The sequence below is a fragment of the Puma concolor genome, chromosome C1, assembly GCF_028749965.1.
Source record: "Puma concolor isolate L17-30 chromosome C1, mPumCon1.1.hap2, whole genome shotgun sequence".
NCBI lineage: Eukaryota > Metazoa > Chordata > Mammalia > Carnivora > Felidae > Puma > Puma concolor.
The window spans coordinates 98,068,754-98,086,167 of NC_141674.1; the positions used below are offsets into that span (position 1 = coordinate 98,068,754).

Below are 17,414 nucleotides of genomic sequence, written 5' to 3' on the forward strand. Positions count from 1 at the left end.
GTTTGAAAGTTTGGTGTTGGTGGTGGTGTTATTACTTGCAACTAAGAAACACCCTAATTTCAAATTCGGCCTATCACCACTGTACCTTCAGCCCTCAGCACAGTGCCTTGAACTTAGTTGTGGTTGAATGAAGGAGTTTCTTTGCTCTAGGTAAGAAATCTAGGGATGGGGAGGTTGGGGGGGCGGGGGGAGCCTGGATGGCTCGGTTGGTTAAGCGTCCAACTTCGGCTCAGGTCATGATCTCGCAGATTGTGGGTTTGAGCCCCACATCAGGCTCTACACTGCCTGCTTCAGATTCTGTGTCTCCCTCTCTCTCTGCCCCACTGCTGCTCACGCTCTCTCTCTGTCTCTCAGAAGTGAATAGACATTACAATAATTAAAAAGAAATCTAGGGACCAGTAAGTATGGAGGTGGGCATAGAGCAGGGACTAGAAAGCACTCAGCTCTCTCTAATCTAGTATATGAAGAGGCTGGGTCTACTTCTTTCTCCCATATTCTACTCAAGGGCTGGTCAGACATCCTCCCTGCAACTCCTCTGGGCCCTACAGATGTAGGAGGTCTTCTGTCTGGCTAAGGCACAATCCCCAACTCCTGGTCCCACTAAGAGTATCGTTCCTGACCAGCTTCATCCCAGCCCCTAGTCTGCCTTAGCAGGTCTATCAACTCAGAGCTGGTTAGGACTATGGGGCCACTCAAAACACAGATTAAGGCACTGTCTACTTGCCTTTAAAAAAAAATCGTGCCGTGATGGGTTCTTTACTCACACCCTGAATAAATCTTATGCCTTGTCTCTGTCCGCAATCTGTTTCTATTCCTGTTTTTGGGAGCACAGACTCTGAGAAGGAAGCATAGAGGTCATCTAACTTGACCCCACTCCCAGGGCACGTGCTACCACTATGTCTCTGACTTGGCTTGAACGTGACCAGGGACCGGCTGCTCCATCCTCTGTGAAGCAGGCATATTGTCAGACAGCTCAGATTGTTAGAAAGTTCTTCCTGAAATTGAGCTGGAATCTGTTTCCTTGTCATTCCACCTAGTCCTGGATCTGCCATCTGGAGTCCCTGGCATCAGCCTGATCCCTCCCCCACATGGCAGCCACTGGGACATATGAGGACAGCATACATGTCCCTAAATTCTGCTTGACTCCAGGCAAAGCCTGCCTTGGGATGGTCCCCACCCAATCCTCATAATTTAGTCTCCCGATATTGTCCTAGTACATCATCTTCTGGATGTGCTCCAGTTTGTGGTGGTCCCTCTGCAAGCAGGGCTCCTTGGAGACATCTCAAACAGTCTAAATGCGGCCTGTCCAGCACCAAGTACCATAGAACCATCTGCACCTTGTTCCGGACTCAGCACCCCTACTAACGAAGACCTGTAAGTCTCCAGCGCCATTGGTACAGCCCCATCACACTCCTGGCTCAATGGAACATAATTTCAAAGACCCATTGCATTTTTGATATTTGAACGTTGGATGGATGGAGCTCTACACTGATTTCTTTAAACCTTACCTTGTCAGTTTCAGACCGGGCAGAATCACTAAGGTGACCCTATAATTTACCATCCAAATCCGGGCACTTTTGGGAGTGAACGTGAGCTGCCATTGTTATTAATAATCACACTGAGACAGCAGGCATACCCGGGGCTGTCCCTGACAAGCCTGGACACAAGGCTGCCTCAGCATAGTGGTCAGGGCTACAGAGTCCAGTTTCAAATCCCAGCGGTCCCATTTACCAGCTCTGTACTTAATCTCTCAAAGTTTGTTTTCCCATCTTGGAAAGGGAGATAATGTTCCTACATTGTAGGATTATCATAGGCATTAAATAAGATCATGTGTGGAGAGCATTAAACCCAGAGCTTGGCTTACATTAAGTGTTCAGAAAATATCACCTGTTATTTTTAGCTTTCTTGAGATCTTTTTTTAATTTGACCAGCTATCCCTCTTCGTATTGTGTCATCTTTAAATATGGTAAGTGTGGCTTCCACAGCTTTATCTGAATTGTTACCGAAAATAACCCGCGTCAGCATCCGGGACAGAGCCCTGTGGCACATCACCGGTGTTCTCCTTCCAAGCTGATGTTGATGCATTGGCTACTATTCTTTGGATATGGCTGTTCAACCAGCTATCCCAGGGCACTGGAAGAAAGTGCATTCAGTATTCAGAGACCACACAACAACTCAGCGGCTTCGCAGATACACAGTTTATTTCTCTCTCATGTAATGGTATGGAGAGGCTCCACTTTGGCAGGAGGCCATCCTCCTGCCATTAGTCAGGGACCTAGGCTGAGGGAAGCTCTCCTGTCTTCAGCATGTGACTTCTGTTGCTGTACTCGTCACCATTCCAGCCAGTGGGGAGGGGACGAGCTTGGATGAGCACGTGGGAGAGGTTTATGGGCCGGGCCTGGAAGGGGCAGGCGCCCCGTCTGCTCACATGCCAGTGGAGAAAATGTAGATGCACGGTACACCATACAGTAAGGAAGGTGGGAAATGCAGGGCAGCTGGGCACCCATGACCCACTCTGCTCCTGTTCCCATGGCGAAGATGGGAATTTGGTGGACAGCTAGCAATCTCCGCCTCCACCATGCACCAAATGCATTGTCATTCAGTCCACATTTTGTATCTTGTCCCCAAGGAAATAAAATGAGATGCTACCCAATGCCTTATGAAAGTGAAGGCCCCCAGCGTTCTGCTCTCCTGCTGGCCTAGGAACCCTATCACACACATAAACTTATTTCCAGGGCCTTGTAAGAAGATGACACACATTATCCCTGAAAAATGGTTCCGCGTTTGGGGCAGGGAAATTCATTCCATTCTTCCTTTGATCTGTGTGGGGAAGAAATAAAGAGAATGCAAGAACACATTGGAGTTGAAAGAATGAAATCACATTAAATTCCAAGACAAGGAGCTTTGTGGGAGAGTCAAGAGAAAAGGAAATTCAACATGAAAATCAAAGTCATCTTGGGGCGCCTGGGTGGCTCAGTCGGTTAAGCGTCTGACTTCAGCTCAAGTCATGATCTCACGGTTCATGGGCTCGAGCCCCAGGTCAGGCTCTGTGCTGACAGCTCAGAGCCTGGAACCTGCTTGGGATTCTGTGTCTCCCTCTCTCTCTGTCCCTCCCCTGCTCGCCCTCTGTCTGTCAAAAATAAATAAACATTTAAAAAAAGATAAAAGAAAAAGAAAGTCAATGTCATCTTAACATTCAAGTTCTGAGCTCCTTGAAAAAGGTTACAGAACCCAGGTATTTGAGGCCAGTAGCATAAGCTCTCAGCTCTGAAACTCCAGCCTGTAGCTATTAAAGTCATGCACTGTGGAAAAGCAACCTCCTCCCAGGGAAAGCAAATGTTTGTTCAAGAAACACGTACACGAAAGCTACTCGGTGCTGGGTGCTGCGAGGGAGGAATGAAGAAATAAACAAACAGTGGACCCTGCTCTTGCAGGTTTTTCAGACTGAAAGGTCAAATTTCCTAGTTGCAAAAATCAGAAGCTAAGTCTGGCTACTTTAAGCAGAAAATAGACTTATTAAAGAATATTCGTGAAATCACAAAATTTCTGGGAAGCTACACAGCTAGAAATCACACCCCAAAATGCTTTGCAGAACTGGTTCTCCTGTCTACACAGACATGCAGCTTTAACTGACGACCTCAGAGGCTCCCATCAGGATCTTTGGCTGCCACTCCCTCTGAGACTCCGGAAGATACAAGCCACCTTTGCCAGAATGGATTCCCCCAGTGCTCACAGCTTTGCAGCACTAGCTTCTGAATGCTCATGTGTGGTTGGTGGTCTGGGTCACGTGCTGTGCCCTAGCTGCAAGGGAGCCGGGGACATTGAGGCCGTCCCTCCTGCGATAGGATGTGGGGGTTTGTAAAACAGAGAATTTTCCGGATGCAGGAAGGATGTGAAAGGTCCTGGGTGGCCACAAAACTCATAAATGTTCATGACGAGGTGAAAAACATGCATTTGAATTCATACACTAAAGGAGTAAGTGCTTTATGAACTATATGAACAAAGAGTTGTGGAGATACAGTGGACAGAGAAATAAAACTTAATGGGGCCGGTCAGCAAAGGCCAATCTTCACCAAGATTCACTGAGAATCACCGGGGAATCCCTGCCTCTCCCATCCATCTACCGCAATCATTCTGCCCACATTTTCCATCTTGTCCTCTGAGTCATAAAGGACGAGTAAGAACTTTCTGGGGAAAGATCCTGAGGAGGCACACTGCACAGAGAAGCAGGCAGGTACAAAGTCCCCGGAGTGGAAAGCCCTGGCATGTCTGCTGAAAGGGTCCACGTGGTGAAGGTGAAGGCTGTGTGTCAGCAGTGAGCAGGAGAGGGGCTGAGAGGGACAGGTGAAGAGCAGGTCACAAAAGGCTTTGTATGCAAGGTAGGAAGTGGGGACTTTGCATAAAAAAGTCATTGCCTGTCATGTAAGGATGGGGGTGGTAAGATCCTCTTGCTTTTAAGAAGTAAACAGTACAACATGCAGCGTAGATTGGATAGGAAAGAACACGAGAGAGAAAGAGATCAGAGGTGGTGCAAATGACACATGAGCACGATGCTAACCTGAATCCAGGCAGCGGCAGCAGGAATGAAGGGGAAGTTGGAGCTGGGAAATACGTCTACAGTGGATACGTCCAATGGAAACCCAAACTATGGGTCTAGAGACACAGAGTCGGGAATCATTAGCATTTAGATGGTAGTCAGAACAATAAGAGAGGGCACAGGGGGTGAGCAGAGGATGACGGGAAACTCGCACATTTAAGCATTAGAATGCCCAAGTCTGGTTCCCAATCCTAGCACCAGGCCAAAAGGCAGGATGTACCCAGGGCATAAGGCGCCGCACAGGGTATCAATGGAAAGAGGGAGATATAGATCCAAGCTTCCTAGTGCTGTTTGTCTGGTTGAAGTGCAGAGAAGGGATGTGGGTTTTTGGCTACTTGACATCAGTTTCCTCTTCTCACTGGAAAGGTGCCTGATTTCTTTTGGGGGAATTATCTCTCACCCATTGTATGCAGTCTTGGGAGTGAACAATCAAGGGTCCGGTCCAGCCTGAGCTAAGGGTGGGGCATGGGGCCCCAGGGCAATATCGCTCTCTTTAAGGATTTTGTATCTTGAACAAAGCAAACCTAGGTTGGAAAGAAGAGTTTGGAGTTGATTCAATCCTGCAACATCTCCCTCAGGAGACGGTCCATCAGTCCCTGATGCGTGGAGTCCTCAGCTGCCCTTGCTGAGTCCTTCTGCCAGCCTGCTTTCCAGTTCTGTGAACTCAATGAGACTCTTCAATCGAATTTCTCTTCTGCTTAGGACAGCTAGAATCTGCGGCTTGTAATCGAAGAACCCCAACCAACTCACAGAGTGATAAACACTCATGGGAACTCTATGTAAGAATCCTTACAAACCACTCTCCCCACAGAGGCAAAGTCATTACGAAAAAGGAATAGGGCTCTCATGCAAACCAGAACAGGGGACAGGACACTCCGATTCTAGCTGTGATTCCACCTTATTTACTGCAAAGACCTTGGATGGGTCCCTTTCCTCTCTGCTCCTTGGTGCCCTTATGTGCAAATCACAGTGCTGGGTTGACACTTGGTGTCCAGGGGTGTGCTGGTGACCTGATTCTCCAAACACACACACAAACACACACACAAGTGCTTGGTGATTTCTGTGATGTAAATACTTGCCCCATGGTCGATTTCAACCTATGGTTTAACAATCAGCTTGCAAATTTCCTGGAAATGTTGTTTTTGACATCAGGTACAGGCTGGCTCTGGCATATGGCTGTTGGTGTCCCTTCCACAGCTGGCTTCTGGTATGTGCCCCTCTAAACTAGGAAGCTGATAGGCTAAGTATCTGGCTTTTGCTGAAAGGAGAAAGTGTAAGGCAGCATTCTCAAACTCAGAATCACCTAAGGAGCTTGTTACAATGCAAATGCCCATAGGCCACCATCAGACACTCTGAATTAATTGGAAGGGGCAGAGGGGCTCCCAGAAACGTGCACGTTTTTTTTTTTAATTTTTTTTTAACGTTTATTTATTTTTGAATCAGAGAGAGACAGAGCATGAATGGGGGAGGGGCAGAGAGAGAGGGAGACACAGAATCGGAAGCAGGCTCCAGGCTCTGAGTCATCAGCCCAGAGCCCGACGCGGGGCTCGAACTCACGGACCGTGAGATCGTGACCTGAGCTGAAGTCGGACGCTTAACCGACTGAGCCACCCAGGTGCCCAGAAACCTGCACTGTTAACATACTCCCCAGACGATTCTTATGCAGGAGGTCCATACTCTGACATCGGCTGGGAAAGTGGAAGGGAATATGAAGGAGGGATGCTAACTTGAATCCAGGCAGTGGCAGAGTGAGTGACGGGGAATGGGGAGGGAGGATTGTGGAGGAAATGATAACCCAGACCACAGACACACTGGGATGTGGAGGCGGAGGGAGGGGTTGGAGGGAGGGAAGGCAGGAAATATTCTCAACTAAACATCCAGACTCAGAGGGCTCTGTAGAGTGCCATGTACCACAGGGCTTTTAATCGGATTTGGTGAAGCCGGTGGTGATGATGATGATGATGGCGATAATGGAGGGCAGTAGGCTTTGTTAACCAGCCTTACAGGGCTGGTAGGAAGCAGAGCCATCTGGTGCATAGTCGGTACATTACAGAATCTATTTTGCTTTCACTAGTGCTACTCAGCCAAATTTATATCTGTTTCTGGCTGCAAAACTTGCCTGGTATTAGACTAAGCCCTGAGCTCTGAGCAGGAAGAATCCCACGCCAAGGACGTGATCGGTTTGTCCCGAGCCCAGAGCAAGTCTGTATTTCTGCACCTTCTTCGAATGTGAGCCCTTGCTTTAGAGGGTAGGAGCCCAGGAACATCTCCAGATGAGTGACCGTGTTCGTGTGGCCAAGCCTCTGTCTCCTCCCGAAGGAGAGGCAGCTTTGGTCCCAACCTCACTGCTTTTTCACATCTCGGTCCTGATAGTCCATGGCTTCTGGGGGGCAGGGACGAGGTCTTGTTCAGCTCTTCACCCCAGCATCCGTTCCTGGGAGCACTCAATGAGTATCTGTCTGCTTAGTCAGACAGAAGGACGATACAGGCAGGTGATGGTAACCCACACAGACTGGGAGATGCCACTGGGGCTGCCCTGACAGACAGATGCAGACCGAAGAAAAGTAATGGACAGATGGCTGAAGATTAGGGGTCCAAATACCCAGAAACCTACCCTTCTTGAGGAGGAAATTGAATCTCCTTAAAGCTACACAGTGAATTAAGAACAATACATTTTGTTAAAGGCTGACTAATCCTCCTGCCTGCAGTGATCACTCCCCAAAACAGAAGAAAACAAGACAACTTGCTGGAAAGTTGGGGCGGGGAGGTACAGGCTGGTATAACACATTGTTGGGACCGACAAGGCCTTTGTCTCTTCTGAGTCTTTCGGTTATTCCCCCCACCCACAAACTGTTCCCAGGCACACGGACAGAATTTCTCTTCGTGGTGTTGCAACACAGGTCATGACAAAACCTCCCCTGGACCCCAGAGTGACACTTCAAGTATCACACACCTGACGTCCCGCATTTAAAATTCCTCATCAGAAGTCCTTCCTTCCACCCTGACATCCCAGACGCAGCTCTCAGCCCTTCAGCCCTGCTTGCCTTGCGTCCCCACAGCTCAGCTCAGACAGATGAAGTGCTGGATAAAACCTCTCAGTGCACAGGGCAGGACCTTGTCTTTGTGTCTCATAAAATGCTGTGTATACCTGCAGTGCTTTGTAAATAATAAATGGCCATAATAAAGACGCTGCCTCTTCGAGGTCAGGAGCACATGTTTGCAGAAAAACAGCCACCCACCAGGTCCGGCCCTGCCTGATACAGCTATCGCCACGGCCCGAAGATGCACTGCCTGGAGATTTCCAAAGGGACGTGTGGCCCGGAAACTTGGGGTTCTGAACAGTATAAAAGGCAAACGCCAGGATTCCTTGGCCAAGGGAGGCCAGGGAGCAGCCTGCTGACACACTATGTACTAGAAAAATAAACACACCATGGAAATAAATGCAAGATGTCGTTATTCAAGTTTTATTGTCCTGCTTAGTCTGGGCTTTACAAATTACAATAGCACAGACCTTTTTGGCCAAGTACATAATAATAATTTAGTATCGAAAGAGAGATTGACTGGTAATAACAGGTATTATTACTATAATAATGACTTGCCAACTTAGTACAAAAGAGAAGGGAGACCTCTTTCCAAAGGGGTGAGCAAACTCAAGGAGGCTCTCATTAGGGGAACTATGGCAAGGGCAGGGACACGGTTAACACCTGGCCACTCACTATGGTGACCCCACACCACTGACACCGGGAACAGGTAGGATAAAACACCGGCTACACCCCCCTGGTCTCTCACTGCAGCTAAGACATGACAGTCCATCTTTTGGAAAATGTGCAGCTAAACTCTCCCTTCCTTATCTCCTGTTGCAGGGCATTATGAGGGCAAGTAAAGCTCTGTTGTGATGTGCCCATCTATTAGATATTTTAGCTGCAGAAACGCAGAGCACGTTCATAATAATAGCATGTACTTGGGAAAGAAATGCACCAGGCTAAGTGTCAGGCACGGTGCAACCAACAGCTCACGCAATCCTCCCCACCCACCCCAAGAAGTAAATCCTGCATTATCCTTGAGACTTGTGAACTGAGGCTCAGGGTCTAGGTCCAGTGTGGTTGGGATTCAAATAGTCTTGTACTTGAACCCAGAGCCCAAGGTCTCAACCACTATGATCTACTACCTCTACTGCAAGTTGGGAAATTTTCAGTGGAAATGTTCACCTCTAGTCAGAAGGGAATAACTTGCAATCATCCAAACTGATGGAAAGGACAGGGGTGGTAACCCTGACTGTGCAGGAAGTCATTGAGATTTGGCTCCGGACCACCTAACTGGGATAGTTTATAGCAGATTTGCTTCTGAATGATGTTTTCACATGGCAAGTATTAAAAATAGCCCCTGGTCTCTGAGAATACTCTGAGTGGAAGAGGCAATGACTCTGAAGGGGGCGGGGGGGGGGACAGAAATAAGGGACTGCTGTGGCATGAAAATTTTATCCCACATAATCCGCAAAGCTGATCATCAAAGTTGATTAGATTTGCTCTTTCTAATTAGGAGAGCTGTATGGTTGTAGCTCCTCCATACCACTGAGACTTTGTTTAAAAAAAAAAAAAAATTCTTAATCTTTAAATGAGGAAAGTGGAGGGAAATTAGAAGGATAGATGCTTCAAGGTTCTTTTGTCTTGGCCTGACCATCTGCCTGAGACTCGATTTATTCCAGATTGCAAGTCCCATGAGCCATAGTAATGAGCAGGCAGGGAGAAGGTCTCAGTCCAAGGCTTGCTCTGGACTAAAGCTACTGCCTCACAAATAACTCACTCACTAATTTTTTTTTTTTTTTTTTTTTTTTTTTTTTTTTTTTAGAGACAGAGCACGAGTGGGGAAGAGGGGCAAAAGGAGAAAGAGAGAGAATATTTTTTTTTTTAATGTTTATTGATTTATTTTGAGAGAGGGACAGCACGAGCAGAGGTAGGGCAGAGGGACAGGGAGACAGAGAATCCCAAGCAGGCTTTGTATTGACAGCGAATAACCCCACGTGGGGCTTGAACCCACAAACCATGAGATCATGACCTGAGCCGAAATCAAGAGTCGGATGCTCAACTGACTGAGCCACCCAGGCGCCCCGGGAGAGAGACTTTTAAGCAGACTCCATGCTCAGCACAGAGTCTGATACGGGGCTTGATCCCATAACTCTGGGATCAGGACCCAAGCCAAAATTTAGAGTTGGACGCTCAACCAACTCAGCCACCCAGGCGGCCCGGGAGAACTTTTTAAAAACCAATGCTAACAATGCGGCGGTTTCAGTTTCCTTTGGTTTGTTTTAAAATTAAATATTTTAAAATTAAATGTTTTAAAATATTGGGGCGCCCGGGTGGCTCAGTCGGTTAAGCGTCCGACTTCAGCTCAGGTCACGATCTCGCGGTCCGTGAGTTCGAGCCCCGCGTCGGGCTCTGGGCTGATGACTCAGAGCCTGAAGCCTGCTTCCGATTCTGTGTCTCCCTCTCTCTCTGCCTCTCCCCCGTTCATGCTCTGTCTCTCTCTGTCTCAAAAATAAATAAACATTAAAAAAAATTTTTAAAAATGTTTTAAAATATTTAATTTTAAAACAAGTCAAGTCTCAGGCACTACACCAACAGGGAGATGAAACAAGTGCCTGCCGCCCTCCGTTGATGTATCTTCACTCCTGTGATGGCTCCTGTTTGCCAGGTCACGGATGGGAGGAAATTCGCTCTGTGGAGGTGCCATCTAGGGGCAGGAAGGGGCCGGAGGGGCCTTCCCCGAGAACCAGGACAGAGCAATGATAGCTGGCTGGGTCACGGCTGCACGCTAGCTTCCTGGAGCTGAGGGTCCCTGTCGTCCAGAGAAGCATCATGGAAAGGGATCAGCCCAGATAACTCTCGGCAGCTTCAACAGTATTTCCACTGAGAAGCTTTTCCTCAAGCCAAACTCCCCTGTACAGAGGCATTCCAAAGAAATGCAAATGAAGTAAATAAATGAAAAGAAGTTGGACTTCACAAGTCATCAAGAAAGTACAAATTAAACCAATAAATCAATACGGACCTGCAAAGGTTTTTAAAAGGATCATGTCGGGGCATTCTCCTATGCTGCTGGAAGAAATGAAAATTAGTGTAACCTTTCTGGAAGGCTGCTTGGCAATATCTATCAAGAGTTTTTAAACTGTTCCTACCCTTTGACTTACTAATTCCATTTCTAAGAGATTAGTGTAAAGAATTCACCAGAGCATAAAGATTTCTCTGCGAGGATGTCCATTACAGCATTAATTACACATGTGAAACACTGGTATTAACTTTAATGTCCAAAATAGGGAAATTTCAAGGTAAATGGTAGAACAGCCACCTCATGGAATGATTACGGCCATTTATGGAATTCATAGCCATTAAAAATCATATTTGGGGGTACCTGGGTGGCTCAATCGGTTAAGCATCCGACTTCGGCTCAGGTCATGACCTCACGGTCCGTGAGTTCGAGCCCCGCATCGGGCTCTGTGCTGTCAGTTCAGAGCCTGGAGCCTGCTTCAGATTCTGTGTCTCCCTCTCTCTCTGCCCCTCCCCCACTCATGTCTGTCTCTATCAAAAAATGAATAAACATTAAAAAATTTAAAAAAAAAATCATACTTGGGGGCATTACCAAAGGACATGAGAAAACAGTGAAATACAATGTGAAGCAAAGAAAGCAACATACAAAACAGGATATCCATAATGTATATTCATAGAAGAAGGGGCTGGAAGGATACACATCCAACCGTTAATAGCTATTTTCTTTGGAGAATAATTATCATGACTTTTTTCTTTATACTTTTCTGCCTTTTCCATAATTTTCTATATCGAACATGAAATATTACTACAATAATAAAAACAATATATGTAATGTTCAAAAAAATTGCTCTGAACAACAATCACAAAGACACAGGAATTCCTTTCAGTTTATGAGCCTCTCCTATGGGCCAGGTAATCCCCACGACAGACTTGGGAGGAAGATCTCTTCAAATACCTCCAGCACCGTTCCTCCCTCCTGCCCTTCAGCCCATGACCTGGCTTCCTGGTGGGGGGTGGGGGGGGGCACCTGGGTGGCTCTGTAGGTTAAGCATCCAACTGTTGATTTCAGCTCAAGTCATGATCTTAGGGTTCATGAGTCGGAGTCCTACATTCGGCTCTGCACTGAATCTCTGCTTGGGATTCTCTCTCTCTTTTCTCTCTCTCTCTCTCTCACCCTCCCAGTAAATACAACAAATATACAACAAAACCAGAAAAATTAACAAAAAACAAAAAGAAGCCTCTCTTGACTGACGGCCCCCTCAAGCCACACGCTCTCCTTTCTCCACCCTCTTTGGCATCCAGCTCCTAAAAAGAGTTGTCTATATTCACCGGTTACATTTCTTCCTGTTTTCTCTTAACCCTCAATAGTCAAGCTGTCATTTGCCTCACAGAAACTGTTCTTGTCCAGTTCAGTGTTGACTTCCATGTTACTAAGTTTAATGGGCAATTAATTCTCAATGCTCATCTTGCCTAATGTCTCCCAGCCTTTGCCCCAGGTGAGATAGCAACGCTTCTTGAAACAGTTTCTTCGCTTGATTCCTGGTGGTCTACACTTCCCTGGTTTCCTCCTACTTCACTGGCCACCCATTCCCAGGCTTTGGTTGATTACAACCTGCTCAAATCTCCAGGCTTCAGTTCTCTGACCCCTTTTCCTCTCCAATACTCTCTTGGTAAACGTTCTCAGTACTCTTTTTGTGATATGGCTTCCAAATTCATACTTCAAATTTGAACCTTTCCTTTGAGAGATACACACACACACACACACACACACACACACACACACACACAATATATCTCAAACTCAACACAATCAAAACCAAACTTCTGATTTTCTCCTCCAAACCCATGCTCCCTCCACTGCTTTCCTCGCGTTAGTTAAATGGCAACTGTATTCTTGTCATTGTTCAGGTTCAAAACCCTGGCATCACCCTTGATAAATCTTTCCCTCCCACTCTGCATCTTATTTATTAGTAAATCTTGCCTTTCCCACCTTCATAAAACATCCAGAGTCCAGTCACTTGTCACCACCTCCACTGCTACCACCTTGGTCCAGACGACCATCATCTCTCTTCTTGACTTTTTCCAGAACCTTCTAACTGATGTCCTTAGTCCCACCCTTGATTCCCTACTTTTATTCTCAGCACAGTAGCCAGAGAAACCTGATAAAATGCAGGTCAGATCACATCACCTCTTCCCATGTTACTCAGGGTAAGAGCTCCTAACCCTTCAATAGCCTGTACGGTCCTGTGTAACCCAGACTCCAGTCTCATCCTGCTTCTCTATCTCACTCTGTTCCCCTGCAATGGCTTCCTTGTTGCTCCTGAACACCAGGCATGTTCCTCCCTCAGATATCTGCTTGATTTGCTCCCTCATATCCTCAGGCTTTGGTTCAAGCATCACTTTCTCAATGAGGCTGTCCCTGATCATCGTATTTAAAATTGCCAATTTCTAGGTCTCTCCCCTGCCATCATCTCTATAGCCCTTGTCACCACCTGCTATACTATTGTAGTTTACATTTTCATTTCTTCATTGTGTAGAATGTGAGCTCCATGAGGGTAATCTCTTGTCTGTTTTGTTTACTGTTATATCCCCAACACCAGATCAGTGCCTGGCATATTAATAGCCACGCAGTGAACATTTGTTGATGAATGGATGAACTCATAGTGATTGAAAAGGACTTAACACCCTACTAGATACTTTAAAAATGTACTACTGATTACAGGAACAGAAAGGAAATTGGCGGCGAGTATTTCTTTTCTGTTCCCATTAGAACGTCTAATGAGACTGCACGGTTATGTCATTATTCCAAAAGCTTTCCAGTTTTTAACAATCTGCTAACTGCTTTTGCTGTTTGTTTCCATTCCTTTTCCCTCATGGGTGAGGGGATTCCCTTGCTGATTTCCCCACCCGGCTGATTTCTTGCCACCCGGAGGCTGCTTTTCCCTTTGGCATTTGACGTCTCCTTGTCTCCAATTTAGTCACTTGGTCAGTTGATAAAATTTTTGAGCACCTCCCACGTCCTCTGGGCAGTGTTCTCTATCTGAATCACGAGTCCCTTGCATACCACAAAACATAAAGCCAAGATTTGTGTCTCAATCCTAGCTCTGTCCACTTGTAGGAATTTTTGTGCCCAGTGTCACTAGTGATAAAGAATGTCACCTCTCTGCCAGGAGACTTGATACAGCAGGGGGTAATGTGTCGGTTGCCAGACTCTTCCATAAGAGCTCTGTATCAGTGTCAATAGAGTCTAGACCCTCTTCACATGACGGTGGTTATAAATCTGTCAGCTGAGGCTACAGGTGGAAACTACTATACATTTGGATTCACAAACCCCTTATAAAAATGGAAACTTCTAGGGTCCACAGACTGAAACACCGATGTCACTGGAAAGAGCACTATTTTAGAGCCAAAAGACCAAGTCTTACTCTTGGTTCTGCTGCCTCCTGGATGTGCCTTCCTGAGTGAGTGAGTGACTCTATCTTTCAAAGTCAATATCCTGTAAAATGAAAAGAAACCTGCCTGGCTACCTGTCCTGAGGTCGCAGTGAGGACCAAGTGATAGCCGTTTGGAAAGAGACTTGTAAACGGGTGCAGGGATGAATCTCAGTAAAGCCATGGGTCCCCTCTGTCTTCTCAATACTCACTTGCACAGGCGGCTGTCATTTGTTCCCTGTTGGGCCTGTCTCTTTAGAAGTATTAGCTGAGTTATATATGGAGGTAGCTTTTTCTGTCTACTTCTTTTTGTTTTCCGGTTTCACTAAACATAAGCTGCGAATAAGTTCAGTATGAGGCTGAGAATTTCTTTGAGCAATGACAAGGGTCTCCTCAGTCCCACTGCCCCAGAAAGGACCAGCAATAAGCACTGGTCTCAGAACATACCTCTTCAAAGGAGCCCCCGGGGCCCTGGGGTCTGAGGGAGCCCCAAGCTGACTGAGCAGAGGCTTCCAAAAGAGGTCCTGAGGCCCGGGGGTCCTTCTGGGGTCACAGTCGAGGAGAATTTTCCTTTGGCCTCTCCGAGCAGGCTCACTTCCTCCATGAACATTTTTGCCAGCTGCTTTCAGTCTTAATATTTTGGCAGCTAAACAGCATGCTGTTCTGCAAAAGAGTTGGAAAACTGCAGATGATCTGATGTTAACAGCCTCTCAGCTCCTCCCTGCTCCTGCTCCAAGCCCGAGGTTGATAATGGGACATGGCAGCTCCTAGCCCCTGCCCTGGGCCTCAGGCTTCGGAGCTCCCCCCCACCCCCATCACCATGTCACAAACACACAGAAACTACATTTATGAAGGAAAACATGGGCACCTCTGTCACTCGGGATCTGCTGCCTGACTCTGGTACAGCATGATCCGTAACCTTAAACACCCACTCTTGGAATGACACCATTCAGGCCCCAGGACAGCCCTTCTCCACATCTCTTGTCTTACGACCTTGAAACAAAAGGTGACTGCGTCTGAACGTCAAGATCTGTGGGCTGTGTTGTTTCTGACGTTGGAGATGGACATTATTTCAGAATGTGCATTAGCTAAGGGGGGGGGGTGGCGGGGGGGAGGGTAACTGATAGGCAGAGCACTTAGGTAAAAGAAAAGACAATTAATCAAAACGTCAAATTCTTCCTCTCACCTAGCAAGAGGGCCACAGATTCTTGCAGAATGCAGTCTGCGTCGCCTGTCCATTTTCTTGCTTCTCTTCATGTTCCAATTCGTGATTCTGGAGTTACCCATAATTAGCGTAGTATCCACAACAACTGCACATAGCAGTGAAAGAACATTTGGCAGTATCCAACAGTTCATGAGTCTCTTCTGTGTGTGTGTGTGTGTGTGTGTGTGTGCACGTTACCAGGGTTTCTCAACCTCAGCACTACTGACATCTTAGAGTGGTGAAGTCTTTTTTGTGCGCATTGTAGAATATTTAGCAGCATCCCAGGCCCCTCCTGGCTAGATACCATAGCAAGCTGTATCAACCACAGATGTCTCCAGACATCTCCAAACACTTCTGGGGGACAAAACCACCCCCCAGTGAGAACCAGTGGTCTAGACACAATGTGCATAAGGGATGATACTGGTTTTTTACACTGGTAACGTGTGGCTATTACATACTACAATTGTAGGAATAGTTTTATTTAGCTTGATTGAAATAACTTTGATGAACCATTTTTATATTCATTAAATTTGTATTTTATCCTTAATTTTATCATAGTAAAAGAAATATTACTTTTCTGAAATGCACATGAAAATTTTATGTTCAAATAGTTTCCATTTAGTTTGAGCTACACTTTACGATAAAATATGCTAAGACTTTGGATCCTTTGAATATGATCCCTTTTTTAAAGATATTATTGTTAATTATTTTGTTTTTTTAATCCAGATCATTACCATCAATAGAACACGTGATGTGAATATCTTGGTTGTATAATAACACAACTAGTGATTTTCCTGAAACAAAAACATAAACACTAAAATTATGGTGTAAATGCATAGTCATTTATGAATTAGATGTGCTTTTGTTTTATAATTCGCCCTGTTATCACTGGTTCATCAACAGAATGCCTAGATTTTAATTATAATTTAAGTCAGTCATCTTTCATATTTGGCTAAATTTCCATCATATAAAAGCTATAGCTTTGTACACCTTTTTTGTTGTTGTTTTGAAGATATATTTGTCAAAATGGGAGGCTAGAATATATTTTATTGAACAGGTGCTTCACTTGGTTTATAACTTGATTATGTTTGGACATATGGCCCCTGGGCTTCCACTTACCCTTTTTCCAGGGGGTCTGGCATACATGAGGGACAGGTTTGGTCTCAAAGGCCTCAGTTTAGAGTCTGAAATGTGACCTTGCAGGTGCTGGAGCTGAGGGTAGGGAGTAGGGGTTGGGGGAGGCTGAAGACAGAGAAGTTAGTTGATCAACCACAGGTCTTGGCGACAGAGGCCAAACTGATTATCCCTCATAAGGGCTGCCCTATCCCATCTTAGATTCCAAGGTCCTCGTGCCCTACCTCAATCAGTGCTCAGAATCCAGCCCCAAAGCACAACCTGACCCATATCCCATGTATTTACTCAACAAGTATTTATGGATCATTTCCCATATTCTAGGCACTGAGAAAGGCCACAGGATATAGAATAGTTCTTGCTCTTAAGAAGCTCATTTAGAGAGGGAGGGGTGCCTGCGTGGCTCAGTCGGTTAAGCCTCGAGTCTTGATGTGGGCTCAGGTCATGATCTTGCGGTTCATATGATGGATGGAACCCCACACCGGGCTCCATGCTGACAGCACAGAGCCTGCTTGGGATTTTCTCCTTCTCTTTCTGCCCCTTCACCACGCACATACACTTTCTCTCAAAATAAATAGATAAACATTTTTTAAAAAATAAAAGATGGGGCGCCTGGGTGGCGCAGTCGGTTAAGCGTCCGACTTCAGCCAGGTCACGATCTCACGGTCCGTGAGTTCGAGCCCCGCGTCGGGCTCTGGGCTGATGGCTCCGAGCCTGGAGCCTGTTTCCGATTCTGTGTCTCCCTCTCTCTCTGCCCCTCCCCCGTTCATGCTCTGTCTCTCTCTGTCCCAAAAATAAATAAACGTTGAAAAAAAAAATAAAAAATAAAAAAAAATAAAATAAAAGAAACTCATCGAGAGAGGGAGAGCCCTGGTCAATCTTCACTTCTTCTATTTCCTTCCCTTTTTCTCCTTTCTCTTTCCATGCACCATAATAAAGGGGAGAAATACATATTTAAGAGTCTCTGTATTTAAGTTCTGGGTTCATTCACTCCTTCTGAATCTTGATTT

The 17,414-nt window shown here is 46.1% G+C and overlaps 1 long non-coding RNA gene across 1 annotated transcript; it reads right to left on the bottom strand.

Moving 5' to 3' along the window:
* Positions 1 to 10,641: 10,641 nt before the first annotated feature.
* Positions 10,642 to 16,978, bottom strand: LOC147578267 (uncharacterized). The gene is made up of 3 exons (XR_015254240.1): positions 15,256 to 16,978; positions 14,517 to 14,732; positions 10,642 to 10,686 (listed from the first exon to the last, which is right to left on the bottom strand). It is a non-coding gene; the product is annotated as an uncharacterized LOC147578267 (long non-coding RNA).
* Positions 16,979 to 17,414: the final 436 nt, after the last annotated feature.